We start from the raw sequence: 20774 nt of genomic DNA, 5'->3' as shown, positions 1-20774 counted from the left end.
GGAAACTAGTCAGATACCTCTTAGCTTCCTTTTCCTGCTGGTCTCACCTAGAACTGTTTACCCCATACAACTATTATCTGGCCACCATAAGGCTAGCCATTAAAATAAAAATCCAGCATTTCTCATTCTCCTTCCAGTGCCTGCCCCAACCATTTTTCCACCTGAAGCAGATCCCAAAAGCCCCCCACACCCTGCTAGATCCAACATGTTTGCTGTAGCATTCAGATACGAATTCTTGTTGCAGTATACAGTTACTGACTCGCACTTGTGTCCATGGAAGGGTTAACATGAGCCCTGAGCTCAAGTTGCCATGGTGGATTAGACTAGCCTTTACTTCCTCCTTCCCTCCCTCTCTCAGCCCTTCCTCAAAGTAACTGGAGCTGCCAGCTGCAAGAAAAATTTCATGAATGGAAAATCTCTCTTAAAAGATATTTTTGCTACTTGCATCTTAAGATTGCATGATTCTTTTGTAAGGAAACCAAGTTCTTTCTTTTGGTACACTTTCCCACTTTATTTTTCTGCCTACGGATGAAGACTTATTTGCAGTAACTTCTGAAACTGTGAGTAAAATCTTCACTGATTTGCAAAGCAAATGTGCGCAGAGGGATTGTCATTGTGCTAACTCTGCAACAAAAGAGTAAGACTCTTCCAAACCTCTCTCTCCTACCTTCATATATGCCTAATTCACAGTGCCCCCCTCCCGAGGGAGGCAGCTTCACCCTGATGCCCATCAAAGCCAGCCCAGGCTCTATCAGCTCAGCAACTGTGAATTATATTATTTCAGTATTCTTAAAAATAAAATAAAAAAAGATGTGCAGAAGAAAGGTCAACGGGCTTCGAATCCAAGAAAGACTAGAGAGAGATTACAATAAAATGCAATACTTTCTATTCAATTTGTGGCAAGGCCTCAAGGCTGTAATCATCTATTTCAGTCTCTGGTGCACCAACCTTGCTGAACCGCTCAAGGATACCAAGAATTTGTGCAGCTTTTAAAGACATGGCTTTTAATTCATCAGGTATCTGAAACAGAGTTGTCAGGAGACTTCTCTGCTAAGTGGGAAGTTTGATGTCTAATGGCGTCTTGTTTTTTTGTTTCTTAAAAAGGCACCAAGAGACAGATCCACTTTGCATGCCAGTTACCGTGGGTGCAGTCTTCTTGAAAGCCTTTTCCGAACAGCTCAGGGGAGGCCAGAGACATTTAATTTAAAAGAGGCATGATCCCAGGTCCTAAAGAGCTCATCACTGGAATAAAAGACAGGAAAAACCCACTTGAGGGGGGGGGAGGACCAGGACAAAGGGAAGGTGTGAATTACGAAATGTGTGTGTGTGTGTGTGTGTGTGTGTGTGTGTGTGTGTGTGTGTGTGTAAAATGGGTTAAAGAACCCTGGACGGTTAAGTCCAGTCAAAGGTGACTATGGGGTTGCAGCACTCATCTCACTTCAGGCTGAGGGAGCCAGTGTTTATTCGCAGACAGCTTTCCAGGTCATGTGGCCAGTATGACTAAACAGCTTCTGGCACAACAGGACACTGTGACGGATACCAGAGCTCACGAAAACGCCGTTTACCTTCCCACCGCAGTGGTACCTATTTATCTACTTGCGCTGGCGTGCTTTGGAACTGCTAGGTTGTCAGGATCTGGGACAGAGCAACGGGAGCTCACTCCGTCATGCAGATTCGAACTGCTGACCTTCCAATCGGCAAGCCCAGGAGGCACAGTGATTTAGACCACAGTGCCACCAGTGTCATGCTTGTGTGTGTGTGTGTGTGTGTGCACATATATTTGCAGCAGTGGGCCTGTAAGGTGACGTCCTGGCCCTACGTTCGGGCAGAATGAGGTGGCTATTCGGGTGTCATGAAAAAACAGCATGTTCTTAGTCATTTTTCAATACATCGAGCCAACGTGTGTGTGTGTGTGTGTGTGTGTGTGTGTGTGTGTGTGTGTGACACACTTCACCTACATACACATGTGCCTGCATAGGCACTCCTCATCCATGTGATCTACAGGCAATACTTAATTTCCCACTTCTTCAGGGCATGCATCATGGCAGCTGTTCAGTATACAGATAGTTCCAATACATTATTCCAAATGCATTATTTAAATGCATTAATTAAAGTCACTACTTGTAAAAGCGAGGCATATAGCCTATTGTGTGTGTGTGCGTTTTTAAAAGAAAACCTTGTATTTCAGTTTATAAATCCTGATGGGCTTACTAACAACTTGAGGCTTCCCAGCCGAGGTAGTGACTATCGTTAGAATTTCCATCAATGCCATGGTATGTTTCTTGTTTAATGTAACAAAAATTAGCCGTGGGCAGGACAATAAATCCAGTTGTAAACAAGCAAACTGAGTAATTTTACATTAACTTGCATTCAGTTTCCTGGAATCCCATTAGTGGCACTGCTTGCTATAGTTGCTTGATGAAAGGAAGCCAGATACATCGAAATAAAAATGAAAAATTGTAATCCTAAATATGTGCCTATGCCCTTGCTCAAACCAATCAAGTTTTTCATCTGGTGTCCTCGCAGGTCTGGAAAGACCTGCCTAGTAAATATGTTTCCTGTGATATCATCGGGTAATGCAGAATTTGCTCTCTTTCAAAATTACAAGTTGAGTTCAGAATTTTCTTTGGGGGTTTTTTGTTTGTTTTTTTGTTTATAAAAACACCATTCATGGCTTAATTTATCCCCAAACCCAGTGCTACAACACCTTTTCAGTACCAGAGGTCTGTCTTGTTCCTGGGCATGTGCCAAGTTCTCCCCCTGCAGCTATAAACTGAGTACAACCAATCCCAAGACATCTAAGATTAGAGAGGAAGGGCTCACCTCACTGGCTGGAGCTCCAGCAACCTTCTACATGGCCTACGAGCAAAAACAAAAATGCAAAGACTAATATTAAAGAGGCATGTGCACATACTTTTATCAGGGTCTTCTAGATTAAGGTGGGGGAACAGGTGATCTTTGGACTACAACTCCCATAATTCCTCACTCCTGAGCATGTTGGCTGGGCCAGTGAAACATGGCCTCCAACAAACCGGGGGGGGGGGTTGTTGGGTTCCCCATCCCTATTCTAGCTAGTCTGATTAATACTTGCAAGATCTACAAATGAGGATATCCACAAGTTGCAACGCAGGAATTTATTCCTATTACAAATTTCAGCAGAATTAGGGTGATAGCCAACCAAACGCTGCTCAGAATAGATCCAGTGACTTGCCTTTAGGTTCAAATGATGGATTTCTCAGATGCACAGTGTTCCAATCTCCCGTTTTTTAGACACATGTCGACCTTCCACCCCACTTTCGTGGATGGATGAATTCTACGCACACATTCCTGTGCTGGTACCATCTGTCAAAGCATCTTTTGCCTTCTCACTCCTGACCCACCCCAAAAGGCATTTGTTCAGATTGGTGCAAGGAAGGCAGGGAGGGGGTACTGATTGATCCCTGGGCTGTTTGTAAGGTAAAAGTAAAGAGACCCCTGACCATTAGGTCCAGTCGTGACCGACTCTGGGGTTGTGGCGCTCATCTCGCTTTATTGGCCGAGGGAGCCGGTGTACAGCTTCCGGGTCATGTAGCCAGCATGACTAAGTCGCTTCTGGCGAGCCAGAGCAGTGCACGGAAATGCCGTTTCCCTTCCCACCAGAGGGGTACCTATTTATCTACTTGCACTTTGACGTGCTTTCAAACTGCTAGGTTGGCAGGAGCAGGGATCGAGCAACGGGAGCTCACCCCGTTGCGGGGATTCGAACCACTGACCTTCTGGTCGGCAAGTCCTAGGCTCTGTGGTTTAACCCACAGCGCCACCCACGTCCCTAGTGGCAGATAGTCAGGTGTAAAATGTAGTTGATACTAAAAAAAGGGGGACTCCCCTAGGAGCCTGGAGTTTTTTGGTCTTATTTTTCTTGGGAAAAATAAATAAAACCTATAAAAGTTGGGGGATGGGGAGAATAGATCCAGTGAAATCAATGGCTATTGTCCATGGACTTAAATTAGTCTGACAAGCGTCATAGTAATGGACAGTAATACCAAGACATATCCACAGTGAAAGGGAACAGCTCAGTGTCTAAAACCAATTAAATTCAATAGGAGTGCAAAGGATTGTCTTTGTTTGGATCATGTAACTGAAGTGTAGTGCTACTACAACTCTTCAGAACAGTACTGAAGACCTACTTATTTTCACTGACTCTATCCTGCTATTGAGGTCTTTTGGATTGGTAGCCATGGGGAAATTGATATGCTCTTACTGTTGGTTTTCTTAATGCGAGTTTTATGCGAGGTTTTGTATTGTATTCTCTTACCATTGGAGCTGTATTTTATCTGTTATTTTTACCTAAGCAGTCTTGAGTAAGTTTTACTCATAAAGGCAGCCTTGAAATGTTTTTTAATAAACAAATTATATGCAGACAATAAGATCTAATGGAGTCCAATTGCTATTAGACAGCAACCATCCTATTGCCGCCATCATATAACTCACTTACCCAAGGTAAACAGAATTGTTCTTCTCTTAATTGTCATTGTTGAGATCTGCCAGTATCTTAGCTGTAGATACTGAGATCTGTAAAACTCTGTATGAGTTATAGTTCATATAAACACTTTCACTGTGTGTGTCATTGAGGCTAGGCTTATTGTGAGGTCACTATAGCCTCATTGTGAGGTCACTGCGACCTCATCTCAGCAGTGCTCAATTGAAAAATCAAAGGCTCATCTTTTCAGCTCTGCCCCACCTTAACTGCAGCAGTATAACAGTATATGGTCATATATTATTAACTGAAATATAAAATGAGACAAAGCACATGTTTTGGAGGCCGTTGGGATGGTGGAGGAAATTACTTCCCTGTGGCAAAACGTCCTGCCTTGGTAAAGAATAAATAAGTGATATTTATGAGGAAGATTTTGTGTTCTAGGATGGAGAGTATCTGTTGTAGGCAATAAGGAATTTGGTGGTGTTCCCCTGGTGTGGTTGAGTAGGAATTTCAAGACACCCAGAGCAAAAAGAGTTGACTGGTCTTGCTTCACTTTCAGTGCATTGTGTTGACAGTTTTAGGCTTCTGTCCTGTATGCACCTAGGAGTAAGCCCCATGGGTTTTATGTTGAGCAGGCAAATGTAGGACTGAAAAGCTCGTTTTCTCCAAGAATGAAACAGAAGGCTCAAAGACTGGCTATTGGTTAAGGAACATCTAGCAGTGTAAAATATGTAACAAGTGGTTTGAAAATGATTCGTAGATGGTATTTAACTCCGAGTAGGTGGCTAAGATTTATGAGACAGAATCAGATATATGTTGGAAGTGTAAGGAAGTGGAGGGAACATTCTTCCACATGTGGTGGACATGTAAAAAGGTAAAAGTGTTGGGAAACGATTTATAATGAACTGAAAAAAATGTTCAAAACTACTCCCCCCCAAAAAAAAAACCAACCCAGAGTCCTTTTTGCTGGGGATAACCCAGACTGAAATTCCCAGTTTTCAGAAAAAGTTATTTATGTATGCAACAGCTGTGGCCCATGTTTTGTTAGCCCCAAAATGGAAAGTGATCGAGGTCCCAACTAAAGAGGATTGGCAATTTAAGATGACAGAATATGGACAACTTGCACATTTAACATATAGAATAAGAGAGCAAGAAAAGCATACATTTAAAGAAGACTGGAAAACTTTTATTGAATATATGGAAAGTAACTGTATACAGCTGAAAATGCCAGTAGCATTAAGATAAATTCAACAGAGTAAATAATTTTTGATGGATGTAAAAGTGGAAAAATGATTTAAATGGTTATAGTAAAATATTCAGAGATGTATGATATGTAAGTGGGACACAGGTGGCGCTGTGGTCTAAACCACAGAGCCTAGGGCTTGCCGATCAGAAGGTTAGCAGTTCAAACCCCATGATGGGGTGAGCTCCCGTTGCTCGGTCCCTGCTCCTGCCAACCTAGCAGTTCGAAAGCACATCAAGTGCAAGTAGATAAACGGGTACCCCTCCGGTGGGAAGGTTAATGGCATTTCCTGTTCACTGCTCTGGTTAGCCAGAAGCAGCTTTGTCATACGGCCACATGACCCAGAAGCTGTCTGCGGACAAACGCAGGCTCCCTCAGCCAGTAAAGTCAGATGAGCGCCACAACCCCAGTCATCCGTGACTGGACCTAATGGTCAGGGGTCCCTTTACCTTTATGATATGTAAAATGAACCATGGAAAGAGAAGAAGGAAAGTCACTGGATATTTTAAAGTTTATGAAATGTTATTTAAAGTTGTAAAATTGAAATTTTTTTAAAAAATGTTATTTAAAAAAAAAATGTTTTCAAAGAGAAACTCTATGGCACTGTTCACATCCTGGTGCACACCTGAAATTGCTTTATTTCACATGAAAGGAAGGAAGGAAGGCAGGCAGGGAGGAGTGGTAGACTCTGCAGTTCATCTCATCATTGGAGTATCTTCTTCAACTATTTTCCCAATGCTTTGATATTAAAACCTCATTTCAGAATATTTCACTGAAAAACAAACTTTCCATGAGGAAAACAAAATAAGGGCCTTCTGTCTTGATACAAAAACAGCTTCGAGTAGAATGGATTGCCACCGCCATTTTAAAACAATTGTGTTGGTACACATGGAGGAAGAGCAATGCAATTGTACATTTTCTATATGTGAAAAAGCTACAATAATTATTTTTTTATCTTAGACCACAATGTTCCGTGAGCTGTTTTGAACTTAATAAACATGATCGGCTGATTAGAATTTACCAGTCTCAAACTTCCTTGTTTCCAAGAGAAAAAAACAGATCCTCATGGCTGATAACTGAACCTATCTTCAGTGGTGCTTCTGGAAGCTCTAAACATAGGTGGCTCCCTCTGTTGGCAAATCTGGGATGCTATTAAGGCTACTGTAATGGGAAACAGACCATACTTACCAGTCCCCACCAGTTACAACCCACCAGGATGTTCTCCTATGCAGATATCTAGGAGCTGCACCCAAGAGCATAATCTTAAATAATATGAGAATGTACAGAACCTCTTGTCTCATGCAGATGCAATTCATATTTGAGCATACAAGGGACTTATAATCTAGATCCTTTAACCCAAGAATCCATTTCTCAACCATCCTGAGAACGAAAAGAGGTGGCAAAAGTGACATGATTTTCCCTTCCTTCTCAATATACAGTGGTACCTCCGGTTACATGCACTTCAGGTTACATATGTTTCAGGTTACAGACTCTGCTAACCCAGAAATAGTCCTTCAGGTTAAGAACTTTGCTTCAGGATGAGAACAGAAATCATGTTTTGGCGGCGCGGCGGCAGCAGGAGGCCCCATTAGCTAAAGTGGTGATTCAGGTTAAGAACAGTTTCAGGTTAAGAACGGACCTCCAGAACGAATTAAGTACTTAACCAGAGGTACCACTGTATACAGTTATGTGTGGATGAAATCCCATTAGTGATCTTAAGCACAGAAGATTCCTGCAACATTGACTCATAAAACTAATTCCTGGCCTCTCTAACAATTCCTCTCAGAGTCCGTCTTAAAAAGCATGTTGCGGTGAACTGAAAACATCATTTGGTATGAACTAGTTAACCAGTGATAGCTAAAAAGAATGATGTATTTCCAGGCAACCCTTTCCTCCTTGCATGACAAGCAAAAAAAATGCCACACGGCAAAACCGCCATAGAAGGTCTATGAATGGTTACATTTATCACCATTTGCTCTTCTCATTACAGTCTCTGTCAGAAGCATAGATTCATGCAGAGCCATTTTCTGCTCTCATTAGAACCCTTAAGACACCCAAACGAGGCATAGCATTGTGGCTTTTTAATGCCTTCTGGCTGGAGAAATGCAAGGCAGTCTGTAAAAGAGATTCTGACCTTTTCATTATTCTGTAATTTGGAGAACCATCCATGCTCTCCCTTGTTTACAGTTCAACTAACCCGGGTAGAACAGCTGCAGTGTACAAAGGTCAGAGCCAAACAAGCCGAATGCAATCTGTCTGTGTGTATCCAGGGCAAAATATATATATATATATTTAAAAATACTATTTTTCCCCAGTAAAAGTGAAATAACCACTAGACAGTGGAAAATTTCCTGATCCTTTATGAAATGTGCCACAGCTGGATGGACAGGCAAACATCAGGATGATAGGATTCCTCCCATTGATTAAAGGACTGTGTCCAAACACATTCATCCAAGGACCTGGGAAGTGAAGGTTTAGGTAAAGGTAAAGGGACCCCTGACCATTATGTCCAGTTGTCACCGACTCTGGGGTTGCAGCGCTCATCTCGCTTTATTGGCCAAGGGAGCCAGTGTTTGTCCGCAGACAGCTTCTGGGTCATGTGGCCAGCATGACTAAGCCGCTTCTGGTGAACCAGAGCAGCGCATGGAAACACCATTTACCTTCCCACCAGAGCGGTACCTATTTATCTACTTGCACTTTGACATGCTTTCGAACTGCTACGTTGGCAGGAGCTGGGACCGAGCAATGGGAGTTCACCCCATCGCGGGGATTCAAACCGCCGACCATCTTATCAGCAAGTCCTAGGCTCTGTGGTTTAACCCACAGCGCCACCCGCGTCCCAAGTGAAGGTTTACCTCTGACCTTAACAATGGAGGAGAAGATTGAGATCGGTTGCACACATATCTCCTAATGCTTCCCCCAATCCATCTACTCACCTTCCTTCCCAGCCTGCTTTAGGTGCAAGAGAAGAGCAATGGAGATGGACCAGAAAAGGAATGAACCAGAAGGCTGCCAGTGATGCTTATATAAATCTTCTTGCTGTGCTGCTAACATCCAAGGGAAGATAGGGCAGTCTAGGTGGCTACCTGACAACCCTACCAGTCATTGGTCATTGTATTTACACGTTTGGACAGCGATCAGAGAAGATAAATCCCACCTCCCACTACATTATGTGCCCACTTGGCCACACCACACAAGATCCAGAAGTTGCAGTGATACTGAGCCACTTTCTAATTTGTGTCTCGGTTTTAATGGAAATTCCCAACTCTTCCAATCAATCAAGACTGACATATAACGAATTGGAAACTGATCAAATCCCCTTTCTAGAGTCTGCTTTCTTTCTCCTTTTTTCCTAAATGACCAGAACATTCTGCAGGCGGAAATGGATGGCTTCGTGAACTGGAGCAAAACAATTTAAATTCTAATGGAAAGGTGTAGTTGAAGGAACCTTGCCAGCTGTTCCACTATTTAAGCACTGGTTTTCAGCAGCTTGGGGTCCCGCGGCCTCATTTTTCACCCTCCTGCGTATCTCAGCCTTCCCCCTCACCCCTTCTCAATTCTAATGATGTGGAACCTCTGGTAACCATAGAGGAGCCTAGCTACACATGACATCTATCACATTTGGCATCTCTAGGCTTTGACGGTTTGGAATTCTGAAGGTGCCCCCTGAACAGTCAGCTCTTGAGGAAAGCTTGGAGGTGTTTGCCTTGATGTCACACTGAGAGAGAAGCAAAAGCTGCTGCCTATCTCTTATCTCGCTCTGCTAATTTCCCCCAGCTATTGAGAAACATGGGAAATTAACAATGCATGTTAGCTGCAGATAAAAGCCCATAGGCCAGCAGCTGTTCCTTCCTTCCCAGCATGACACCAAGATGAATACCACCAAACTTTCCCCCAGTGTTGACTGACAGAAGTGAAGGCGCTTTTGTAGTTGTGACAAATTTCCAGGAGGGTAGCCATGTTAGTCTGCTGCAGCCAAAGCAATGAAAAGTCTGGTGTAGGAAAACTGATGTCATAATACATTTGTTGACCTTTAAGATGCCATAAGACTCTCTTTCCTTTTGGATAGTGAGTGTAACATGTAGCCAGGCTCTTATTGCAGCTTGTTTACAAAGGACGGATATGAAGCTACAAAGGGATTCTAGGAACAGGAGGGGAGAAAGGTCACTAAATCACTAAATCACAAATCAAACACTAACAAAGCACTCGCAACAACAACTATCTGAATTTCAATGGCATATTCCAAAGGGGCATTGGGAAGTTTGAAATGGCAATACAAGGGAAATGTCATAGACGTTATTCCAAACTAACACATACTAGCTGATCCTCAGCACTGATCCAAATGCTGGATTTTCAGTCGATCCCTTTCCTCACTTATCAATTTCTCTACAAGCTCCACGTTCTTTGATGCTTCAAGTGCCGTTTTCATTCCAACCTCAACTGCGTCAGAACCTTCACCCATTGGGGGACCTCCCTTCAAATCTGATCCCCATGATTATCTGAGGATTACAGACTGAAGATGTTTGGGGAGCTCAAACTTTTGTTACGATTGGCTAGTGATTCATTACGCTAGAAATATCAAGACGAGAAACATCTGCTGATCTTGGTTGACTTACAGCATGAGTCCAAGTCACAAGCGCAGTTTTAGATGCTCATTTTGAGAAGCAATAGTAATCTATCAATGTCCTGTATTACCTCGAGATTCACTGCTTGTGTTCAAGAATGATCCAAAAGGAGAACAGTCAGAAAGAACAAATGACCTATTTACACGAGATGGCACTGAAATGGTTGGCCAAATTAAGAAATTTAACCCCACTGGCATTCAAAAGAATTTACCCCCCAGCCCCGCTCTTGGGTTTTGTGCACTAGGGAATCATAGAATAGCAAAACTAGAAATAGGATTTTAAGTGGGGCAGGAGTGTGGAGCCTTTTCCAAATGAAGGGCCAGATTCCATTCCAGGCAACCTTTCAGGGACCACATGCTCATGGTAAGCAGATCCAGAGGTAAAAAGCGGGCAGGACAATGAAATTATTTTTCCCTTTGTACAGTAGGCTAGTTTTTACGCAGACTGCATTTTTGCAACCATCTCTATCCACCACCCAGGCAAACAAGAACGATTATCAGCATTCAAGAGCCCATTATGGCAGGCGGGGGGGGGGAACAGTCAAGGAAGCTGATGAGGGGTTTGGCCTGACAAAATCCCAGGGTCCAAATAGATAGAGCTGGAGGGATGTGTTTGACCCCTGCAGGCCTGAGTTTCCTCACCCCTGGACTTGGGGAATATGGGGGCAGAGGAAAATCTCTTGGAGAAGTCTGACAGGCAGACTTTGAATATAAAACAATCAGCATGTTTGCTATGAATTTTCCTGTGATCAATTACTGAATACTGTTATGAATGAAGATGAAAGAGATTGCCTTTGGAGACAGGCAGCACAAAGGCCCCAGGCTACAGAAGATCCCTGAGTGCCCAGGGGATCTTTATCGGGAGCTGAAGACAGTTCCCTAGATAGCAAACATTACTTAGACTGGTCTAAGTTTGCCTCTGTGTTTGACTGACTACAAGTAGATTGAAGAGCACTTCAAGGTTTTGCACAGTGGTTTCTTAAAATTTAAGTAAGCAGACCTATGATTTATTCATTTGCTTGGGGGGGGGAGTTAAATTTGAATGCATGTTTGGATCCCATTGTTATTAAAAAAAATGGCTCTTATTTATTTATTACTGATAAAAACGGGATCCAAACATTAAAATTGTTTATTTTAATGTTACTTTAATGACAAAAGGTTTAGGAAGACCAACACCAAGGGCAGCTCATGGCTGTTAATGTGCAAATCGGCCACATATAAATTCATATAAAATCCCTTAATTTCAAATATGCACTTATGAGGGGCGGCCGCCAAGACCAAATAACACCGGTCTTGAAAGACCTACATTGGCTCCCAGTACGTTTCTGAGCACAATTCAAAGTGTTGGTGTTGACCTTTAAAGCGCTAAACAGCCTCGGCCCAGTATACCTGAAGGAGCATCTCCACCCCCATCGTTCAGCCCAGACACTGAGGTCCAGCGCCGAGGGCCTTCTGGCAGTTCCCTCGCTGCGAGAAGCCAAGTTACAGGGAGCCAGGCAGAGGGCCTTCTCAGTAGTGGTGCCCGCCCTGTGGAACGCCCTCCCATCAGATGTCAAAGAGATAAACAACTACCTGACATTCAGAAGACATGTTCAGGGAAGTTTTTAATGTGTGGCATCTTAGTGTATTTTTTGTCTTTGTGGAAGCCGCCCAGAGTGGCTGGGGAAACCCAGCCAGATGGGCAGGGTACAAATAATAAATTATTATTATTATTATCATGGGGTTTGAACTGGCAGTGTCTGATTAAACAGGAGTGGGCAACTGGATCTGGCCAGTGGATCTGGCCAGGTTTGGCACCCACCTGTCAGCCATCTGATATCACAATGACACCAGGTGACTTTTTATATCCCTGAGGACAGCATACCCGAAATTCAGTACATTACAGAAAATGGCTACTCTGGCTGGAGCTGATGGAAGTTACAGACTAAAACATCTGGTTGGTGAAAGCTGTCCTAAGCGTTTAGCCAGCACTAAGCAAGCAGTTGCTTTTGAATTATGGTGCTGGAGGAGACTCTTGAGAGTCCCATGGACTGCAAGAAGATCAAACCTATCCATTCTTAAGGAAATCAGCCCTGAGTGCTCACTGGAAGGACAGATCCTGAAGCTGAGGCTCCAATACTTTGGCCACCTCATGAGAAGAGAAGACTCCCTGGAAAATACCCTGATGTTGGGAAAGATGGAGGGCACAAGGAGAAGGGGACGACAGAGGACGAGATGGTTGGACAGAGTTCTCGAAGCTACCAGCATGAGTTTGACCAAACTGTGAGAGGCAGTGGAAGACAGGAGTGCCTGGCGTGCTCTGGACCATAGGGTCACGAAGAGTCAGACACGTCTAAACGACTAAACAACAACAACAAAGCAAGCAGTTGAATGGGAAGTTCAGTGTCCACAAACAGGTACAGATATTTTTTTCCTGAGGGTTCTCTGGGCATTTTCTGCCCATCCTGCTTGAAGAAGCATGCAGACAACAACCCATTTTATGTATGTAAGGCACATCACAGACTTCAACTGTGTGGTGTTTGGAAAACCTATGAAATAATCTAAAAATGTCCAGAAAAAGCTCTCCTTTGCCATGTTCAAACTTGTTTCAGACCATTGCCTTCAGTGCAGATTAGTTATCTTGTTAGGCTATCTAGTGTTTGTTCATAATCAAAAGACGGGACATCTTTTATGTTGATTTGCTGCTCAAGTCTGAGAATGTGCACTGCACTTTTAACTATCCCAGAAATCAATAAGTCATTGAAATGATGATTGCTTTAAGGGCTGTTTGGAGTCCTGAAACAGGTTTTACATTGCTTCTGTTATTGCTTCCTGAATAAGACTCCCATCTTACACCCCTAAAACTATTAGGTCTCCAGACCTCCTGAACTGCCTCTGAATGACAATAGCAGGGCTTTTCTTTAAAAATAAGAGAGTATAAAAAGACCCAAGAAATTTTCTTTGAAAGTATTTTCTAGATTCCATGTCCTCCCCCTCCCCCTTATGTGAAGCTATTAAAACTTGAGTACATAAGAAGTAAATAGAATTGCAGATAAATTTAGGCTAACCAACTTACTTAATTCTAATTTCAAGGCAGACAAGTGGGACTTTCTTGCACAGAAGGCCCAGAAAATGGTTCGAAGGCACATACCAGATGAAGCTAAGTAGATCGTGGTCATGTAAACAGCCCAGATATGAGAAATATGCAGAAATTGTTCTTGGAAGAACAATATTGTCTAATAAATAAAAACATCGCCTCTGTTTCCAAAGAAGAAGAAGAGTTTGGATTTGATATCCCGCCTTTCACTCCCCTTCAGGAGTCTCAAAGCGGCTAACATTCTCCTTTCCCTTCCTCCCCCACAACAAACACTCTGTGAGGTGAGTGGGGCTGAGAGACTTCACAGAAGTGTGACTGGCCCAAGGTCACCCAGCAGCTGCATGTGGAGGAGCGGAGACGCGAACCCAGTTTCCCAGATTACGTGACTACCGCTCTTAACCACTACACCACACTGGCTCTCAAAGTTCAGGGTGCAAGTCCCATTTCTTCTGTAGCCAAACAGAACCACCCGTGCTGAAGAAGGAGATATTAGCAGGCTCAGGGGAAACATAAGATTTGTGGAAGGATAAACAGTTTTATGGGGGAAGCCCAAAAGAAAGATCTGAGGGCCACGACACTCTTTCCCACTTGCAGTTGCCAGAAACTGGCATTCAGAGACATACTGCCTCTGACAATTAAGACAGAACAGAGTCGTCATGACTAGTAGCAACTGACGGCCTTATCCTCTAATAATTTCTCTAGTCTTCTTTGAAAGTCATCCAAGTCCATGGCCATCACTACCTCTTGTGGTACGGTAGAAGGATCTGACCGTGCCAGTTCTCTCAGTTCCTCATTTTACCAGTACTAAATTCAGGTCATATATACATATTTATTAAATTTTCTGTTTTACAATTTCAAATACTCATTTTACAATCCTTAAGATATTGATAACTTCCCTTCTTCTCTTTCCATGGTTCCATGGTTCATTTTGCATATCATAAATCCCTGCATATTTTACAAAAACGATACCATTCAGTATTCCATTATTGCATCCATTGAAACTTATTTGCACTGTTGAATTTATCTTAATGCTGCCAATGTTTTCAGCTTTACACAATTTCCCCCACTATACAGTGGTGCATCGCAAGATGAAAAGAATCTGTTCTGTGATTCTCTTCGTCTAGCGTTTTTTTGTCTTGCGAAGCAAGCCCATTGACAGATTAGCGGATTAGCGCTATTAGCGGCTTTTAGTGGCTTTTAGCGGTTTATCTGCTGATCGGATCAGCTGATAAGCGGCTTAGCGGCTTAGAAAAAGGGGGGAAGGGGAAAAAACCAGCAGGAACTCGCAAGACATTATCGTCTTGCGAAGCAAGCCCATAGGAAATTTGTTTTGCGAAGCACCTCCAAAACGGAAAACTCTTTCGTCTAGCGAGTTTTCCGTCTTGCGAGGCATTCGTCTTGCGGGGCACCACTGTATTCAATAAACATTTTCCAATCTTCTCTAAAGCCTTTCCTCCTCCCAGGAGGGCAGGGGTTCTGAGCGGGAGACGATTCCCACGTCATGCAGGGGGCGCTCCGCCCCCTGCTTCAACTCCAGGGCTGGCGCCACGCCCCTCCCCAGTTGGACACCCAATAAGGAAGCTCAGCGGGGGCGTGGCTTGCTGCTCAAATGCAGCCACGCCAGCCATCCCCACAATTGCACACACATTTTCTTCGAGTCACCCACCCTCCACTACCTTTAGATTAGCTGTTCCTGAGACTTCTGGTTGGTCGCCCTGTTTTTCCTATTGGCTAAATTGGCCCGGCCTCTTGGTTTTTTTCGCCTACCTCGTAGCAACCATCACAACGTTCGTGGTATTTGGCGGTTAGGCATTGGAATGTGTTGTTGGTGTTTCGGGGGGCAAGGTGTGGCCATCGCCTTCACCAACAATTTTGGGTATTCCGCTAAAGGAATCCGGCAGTCGTGGATCCTGTCCGATGCCCATGTGGCGGGGGGCCATGGCACGACCCTCGGTGACATCAGGAAGAGAGCCTATAGTTGGATTAGCATCAACAGGCTTCCCCTACTGGTGGTTAACCCCTCCTCAGACTCACCCCTCTACGAGAGGGTGGAGTCTAATGTTCCGTGGTCCAATGCCTAAGCCAATACCTTCTCACATGCTGTAATCAATAAAGTTGTGGCCTTTACCTTACCCATTAACCTTACATTCTGTGTCCACGTGTCTTTATTCCCCAAGCGGAGATCGGGTCCTCGAATCACACACGTATGTTCCTCTTGTTCTCTTATTCTGTGCATATTCTGTCAGCTTAAGTTGCCATTCTTCTTGGGTTGGGACCTCAATCATTTTCCCTTTGGGGGCTAATAAAACATTGGCCGCAGTAGTAGCATACATAAATAACCTTTCTTTTCTTTTTTTGACACCTGGGAATTTCAGCCTGAATTATCCCCAACAAAAAGGACTCTGGTTTTTTTTGGGAAAGTACTTTTAAACATTTTTTTCAATTAATAATGGATTATTTCCCAATACTCTTTTACTCTTTTACAAGTCCACCGCACGTGAAAGAACGTTCCCTTGACCTCTTTGCATCTCCAGCACTTATCTGATTCATCTTATACATCTTAGCAAGCCTACTCGGAGTTGAATACCATCTTAAATTCAGGTCATATTTTTAAAGCAACTTGCTAAATGAATAAATAAAATTCTTCAACACTTTGGTGCAAATTTCTCCCAATAAACACATTTCTGTATGTAATTTGGATTAATGTGCACATTTCTGCAAACAGTTTCATCTAAAATATGCACACGTTTATGTTATTTTCACTAGCATATAATTCTTATGCACGCTTTTATGGGATGTATAGAATTTGTCAAACTTGGTTTCATCAGAGAACGCATCACAAAATTGGGATTTGTGTTACTTTCGAAGGATGGCTGCGTTTAGGTTCTTACATCATGTCAGAAATTTGGTAGACTTGCCTTTTAAATGCACATCAAAACATATTTCTCCCCCATCACTAGTTGGGGAATTGAATTCAATAGTTTAACTGTGTGGGATAAGGAATTTGCCAACGACAACTAAATCCACTATAATCCTGTAAATTAAATGTTCCAAAGAGTTGTCCTAGGAAGCCTTATTTAGTAGGAAAATATTTGTGAGTAAGCATAAAAATAATACATCCCTTAGACCCTATAGATTGGATATTGATAACCGCTGGTTAAACCCTTCAGCTGTTACAGAGCACAAAAATAGCATCAGGAAGAAAAATCCAATCCACATTGTCAAACCCCACACCCAATTTCAAATACAGTTTAAAAGGGTATTTCATCAGTGGCTTTCATAATGCATGATAAGCACGGGAAATCTTCTTTCACCTTGAAAGATGCAAGGCTTCATCTCCCAGGGAAAGAAAAAGGCAGAGCCTCTTCCTAAGGCTACATTGTTCTCCTGCCTAAGGACAGAAATGATTTTTTATCATTCTACAATAGATGTGTGTAGTTAGATCAAAGATTGGAGCGGCTGAGCTCTTCCCCCGCGAATGCTTTGCAGTTCAGAGTCTCAGCCTGGGGCCAGCGCCGTGTGGTTTCCTTGCTCTTTCGAGAGGCAAGGAGATTTCTAAAAAGATTCCAAACAAACATGAAACATGCAAGTGCAAAAAGAAAAGAAAAAACCCTCTCAGTGATGCTGCTGTTTCCTTATCAACTTTGTATAGTTAAATTGCAGAGGTATTCAAACAGTTCTGCTGGCGGCGGACGGGGGCCCTGTTGTTTGCCGTATATTATACCGCAAACTTTCCTTTTAAAAGCATTGCTCCCCCATCAGCACACCACTGTGATATCGTCTAATCCGCACTGTAGTGCTACAAGGCAAAGTTGGTTCCCACGCTACCTTTCTTTCTTTTGTTTTTAGCATTTTGTATTACTACATGTCCAAGAGGAAAGAAACCAGGCGAGAATGGCCACTTAGCTTGCGGCCATTGGTGCTGGCTCCCTGTGGCACCTGAGCACCCACAAAATTTCCCACAAAGGGACCGGGCATCGACAAATTTCAGCGCCAGGGCCATGCACACTGCATGGCACCCATGGCCCCAGGAACCCACAGTCATATTGGCAAAACCTATTTGGTGTTTTGCAACTTTCTGACTAGTTGCAGGACCTTAGCCAGACCTAGCAGAGTACACGCAGAATCCACGGAAGCAATTGGCAACTTGGCTGCAGACAGGATAGACGAAGCAGGAACCAGGAACTTGTAGTTAGGTGTTTATTATATACAGTGAACTATTTACAGGAACAGAACACAGATCTTTAGCTAGCTCTCTCTGACACGACTCACAACTCCTACACTGACACAGAACTCTGAACCTCTGAACTCACACTTTCCAGTTAGTAGGCCATTAATGATCACTCCCTTGCGAGAGCTTGACCAATCAGGGAGCGGTCTTCATGTTTCTGTTATCACCAGGTAGACTTACTCCTTCAGATTGCCTTCTGGCTGTCTGCCAAACCTTAATTGACTCTGTGTGAGTAGCTGCACATACACAGTTTCCCAACAAGTCAGGGCCAAGCTGACACTCCTGCTTGCAGCTCTGGGCAGGTGGTGGTTGTGCTCTGGTGTGGGCTCTTGCACACATCTAGATTTGGTACGGTGAGGATACCACTTCCTCTTCCACTGGCCATACTGACTGCTGGTGTTCCCCTGTGATTGTAGACAGCTTGGGGACATTACCTGAGGAGTGGACCAGAGGGAAGACTTCACCCCCCCGACTTTCCATTATGTATATTATATGACGGGGCAATACTCTGCAAAGATACAGTGGTGCCTCGCAAGACGAAAATAATTCGTTCCGCGAGTCTTTTCGTCTTGTGATGTTTTTCGTCTTGCGAAGCATGGTCCGTCGCAACTGCACCTCTTCAAGCGACTTTAAGAAAAAAGCGCAAGATGTTTTCGTCTTGCGAAGCAAGCCCATAGGGAAATTCATTTAGCAAAGCAACGCAAAACCGAAAAACCCTTTTGTCTAGTGAGTTTTTCGTCTTGCGAGGCATTCGTCTTGCGGGGCACCACTGTATGCACATTAGGCATAATCACATGTAGTGGTATCTCGGGTTAAGAACTTAATTCATTCTGGAGGTCCGTTCTTAACCTGAAACTGTTCTTAATCTGAGGTACCACTTTAGCTAATTGGGCCGCCCGTTGCCACCGCGCTGCTGCTGCGCGATTTCTGTTCTCATCCTGAAGCAAAGTTCTTAACCAGAGGTACTATTTCTGGGTTAGCGGAGTCTATAACCTGAAGCATCTGTAACCCAAGGTACCACTGTACAAACATGCGTATATTAGGTTAAATTTTCACGAGGACTTTTTTTCAATAAGAAAATGTGCAAACTGATGTGGAAGTGTTGAGAACCAAATTTAAGATTGGAAAAATGTTTAAACCAAGAGAACCCAAAATTGACAGTTTCGCCCATCTCTGCCTTCTTTAGATGATGGTGCCTTAGGAAGAAAATAAACCTGAAAGTGTCCCCAGGGTAATAACAGATGAAGTGGGACCCCAAATCTTTTACATGTGGTAGACGCCTCACTCTGCCTAATGGTACTTCTCCTACCTGAGCAGTTATCTTTCCACAGGGGCCGACATAGATGCCAAAATCCAGCATCGCATGAGCTCTGCGAGTGCAGCTTTCTCCCTATTGAAGTGCAGAGTGTTTGAGGACTGGGACATTCACAGGGAAACCAAAATGCTTGTTTACAAAGCTATTGTACTACCAACCTTACTGTACACTTGTGAAACATGGACCACTTATAAATGCCATCTCCAACTCCTTGAAAAATTCCATCAACAGTGTCTCCGAAAATTTTTACAAATCACTTGGGAAGACGGGCAAAGTAATGCCAGTGTACTAGAAGAAGCAAAGATCACCAGTGTCGAAGCAATGGTTCTTCAACATCAACTTTGTTGGACTGGTCATGTTGTGCGGATGCCCGATTATCGTCTTCCAATGAAACTACTCTTTTCCTAGCTTAAAAATGGAAAGTGTAATGTTGGTGGTCAACAAAAGAGGTTTAAAGACTCTCTGAAGACAATCTTTAAAAAGGTAGTATAAACCCCAGCAACTGGGAAACACTGGGCTGCGAGCAGTCCAGTTGGAGAACAGCCTTTACCAAAGGTGTCATGGGCTTTGAAGACACTCAAACTCAGGAGAAACCAGAGAACCATGCTAAAAGGAAGGCATGCTTGGCAAACCCTCACCATCATCAACTCCCGCCTGGAAACCTATTTCCCCACTGTGGAAGCCTGTGTGGATCCTGAATTGGCCTCCACAGTCACTTACAGACTCACTGTTATAACCTTGTATATGGAACACAATCTTACTTGGCTACAAGTGATCGCCAAAGAAGAAGACTGTCAGCCATGAATACGTATTGTCGTTAAAGACAGAGACCTGAACAAAAGTAGCATGCTGCCGTTAAAATGTGGGTGTTATTTCCAGTTTTATTTCCATGAGAAATGGGAGTTGAGATACCTCCCGCATCAAAACCATCCTTCTTCACACTAGCGTTATCATGAAAGATTCAGGAACATTCAGAAGCTCCTTTTCTCGGAGATAGCGGGATTCTTTATTCTTTTTGCACTGCAGAATAGAAAATGGTTGCGTTCTCCACAACTTTGGCGTCTCAAAACAGGAGGAGCTGCCATAGTAGTCTCCTTGCATCTCCACGGTGGACAGAAATAACCCTTGGATCATCCAAGACATCTTGGGAACATTAAAGAGAATGCATTCATCGTAGCATAAATTATACAATATATGTGAAATTATGCAATCATCTCTTCATACATAACTACACCGTCTCCCGAGGCCTATAAACAAGCCTGACTTGCACACCATCCAGACTCTATTCTCATGGAACTTGGAACAGAGAGAGTTGCAAGCACTGATTTCTAAAAAGCTGTCAGGCTCTATCTATGTCTTAGCATCCTTCCTGGTTTATTTGCCCACTAAGAATAATGCAATTAGATTTGGCAGCACCCTTCCAATATCTGTGCGACATTAATAATATACAGTCTCTACAGGAAAACAAAGCAATGAAATATCAGTCTTGTGTAGCCATTCAGCATCTCTTCCCTCCCACACCCAACCATATATAGTGAAAGAATTTCAGATTGCTTCATATCATCTCTAGCATCCTTATCACTCACTGCCAATACATGGGAGGTACTTAGTAAGTCATAGCCATGCCAAACTGTGTCTCTCAAACCAATGGTCAAACTCTCTGTTCTTATGTCTTGCCCATACATGAATTTCAGTTGAGGTTTGTTCTGTGACAACTCAACGACCCGAATGAGTTTTATTCTGATCTCTGGGTAGAGCTAGGCAAACCCTGTCACACCTGATTTGTTAGTCTGGTAAACCTGAATAAATCCAGGCTAACAAATCAT

General features: G+C 43.3%; 1 long non-coding RNA gene across 1 annotated transcript in view; it reads right to left on the bottom strand.

Annotated features, from left to right (window-relative positions):
* LOC309538872 overlaps positions 1–4579 on the bottom strand; it is a 16066-nt gene extending 11487 nt beyond the window's left edge. The window contains exons 1-2 of the long non-coding RNA XR_014222427.1: positions 4471–4579; positions 1141–1242 (exon numbers count right to left, since the gene is read on the bottom strand). This is a non-coding gene — a long non-coding RNA (uncharacterized lncRNA). The remainder of the gene's footprint in view (positions 1–1140; positions 1243–4470) is intronic.
* Between the last annotated feature and the right edge of the window lie 16195 nt (positions 4580–20774).

This window comes from Podarcis vaucheri, assembly GCF_965113315.1.
Source record: "Podarcis vaucheri genome assembly, chromosome: 8".
NCBI classification, from domain to species: Eukaryota; Metazoa; Chordata; class Lepidosauria; order Squamata; family Lacertidae; genus Podarcis; species Podarcis vaucheri.
Note: the sequence above shows the minus strand (reverse complement) of the source record. Positions and strands in the feature narration are given on the sequence as shown.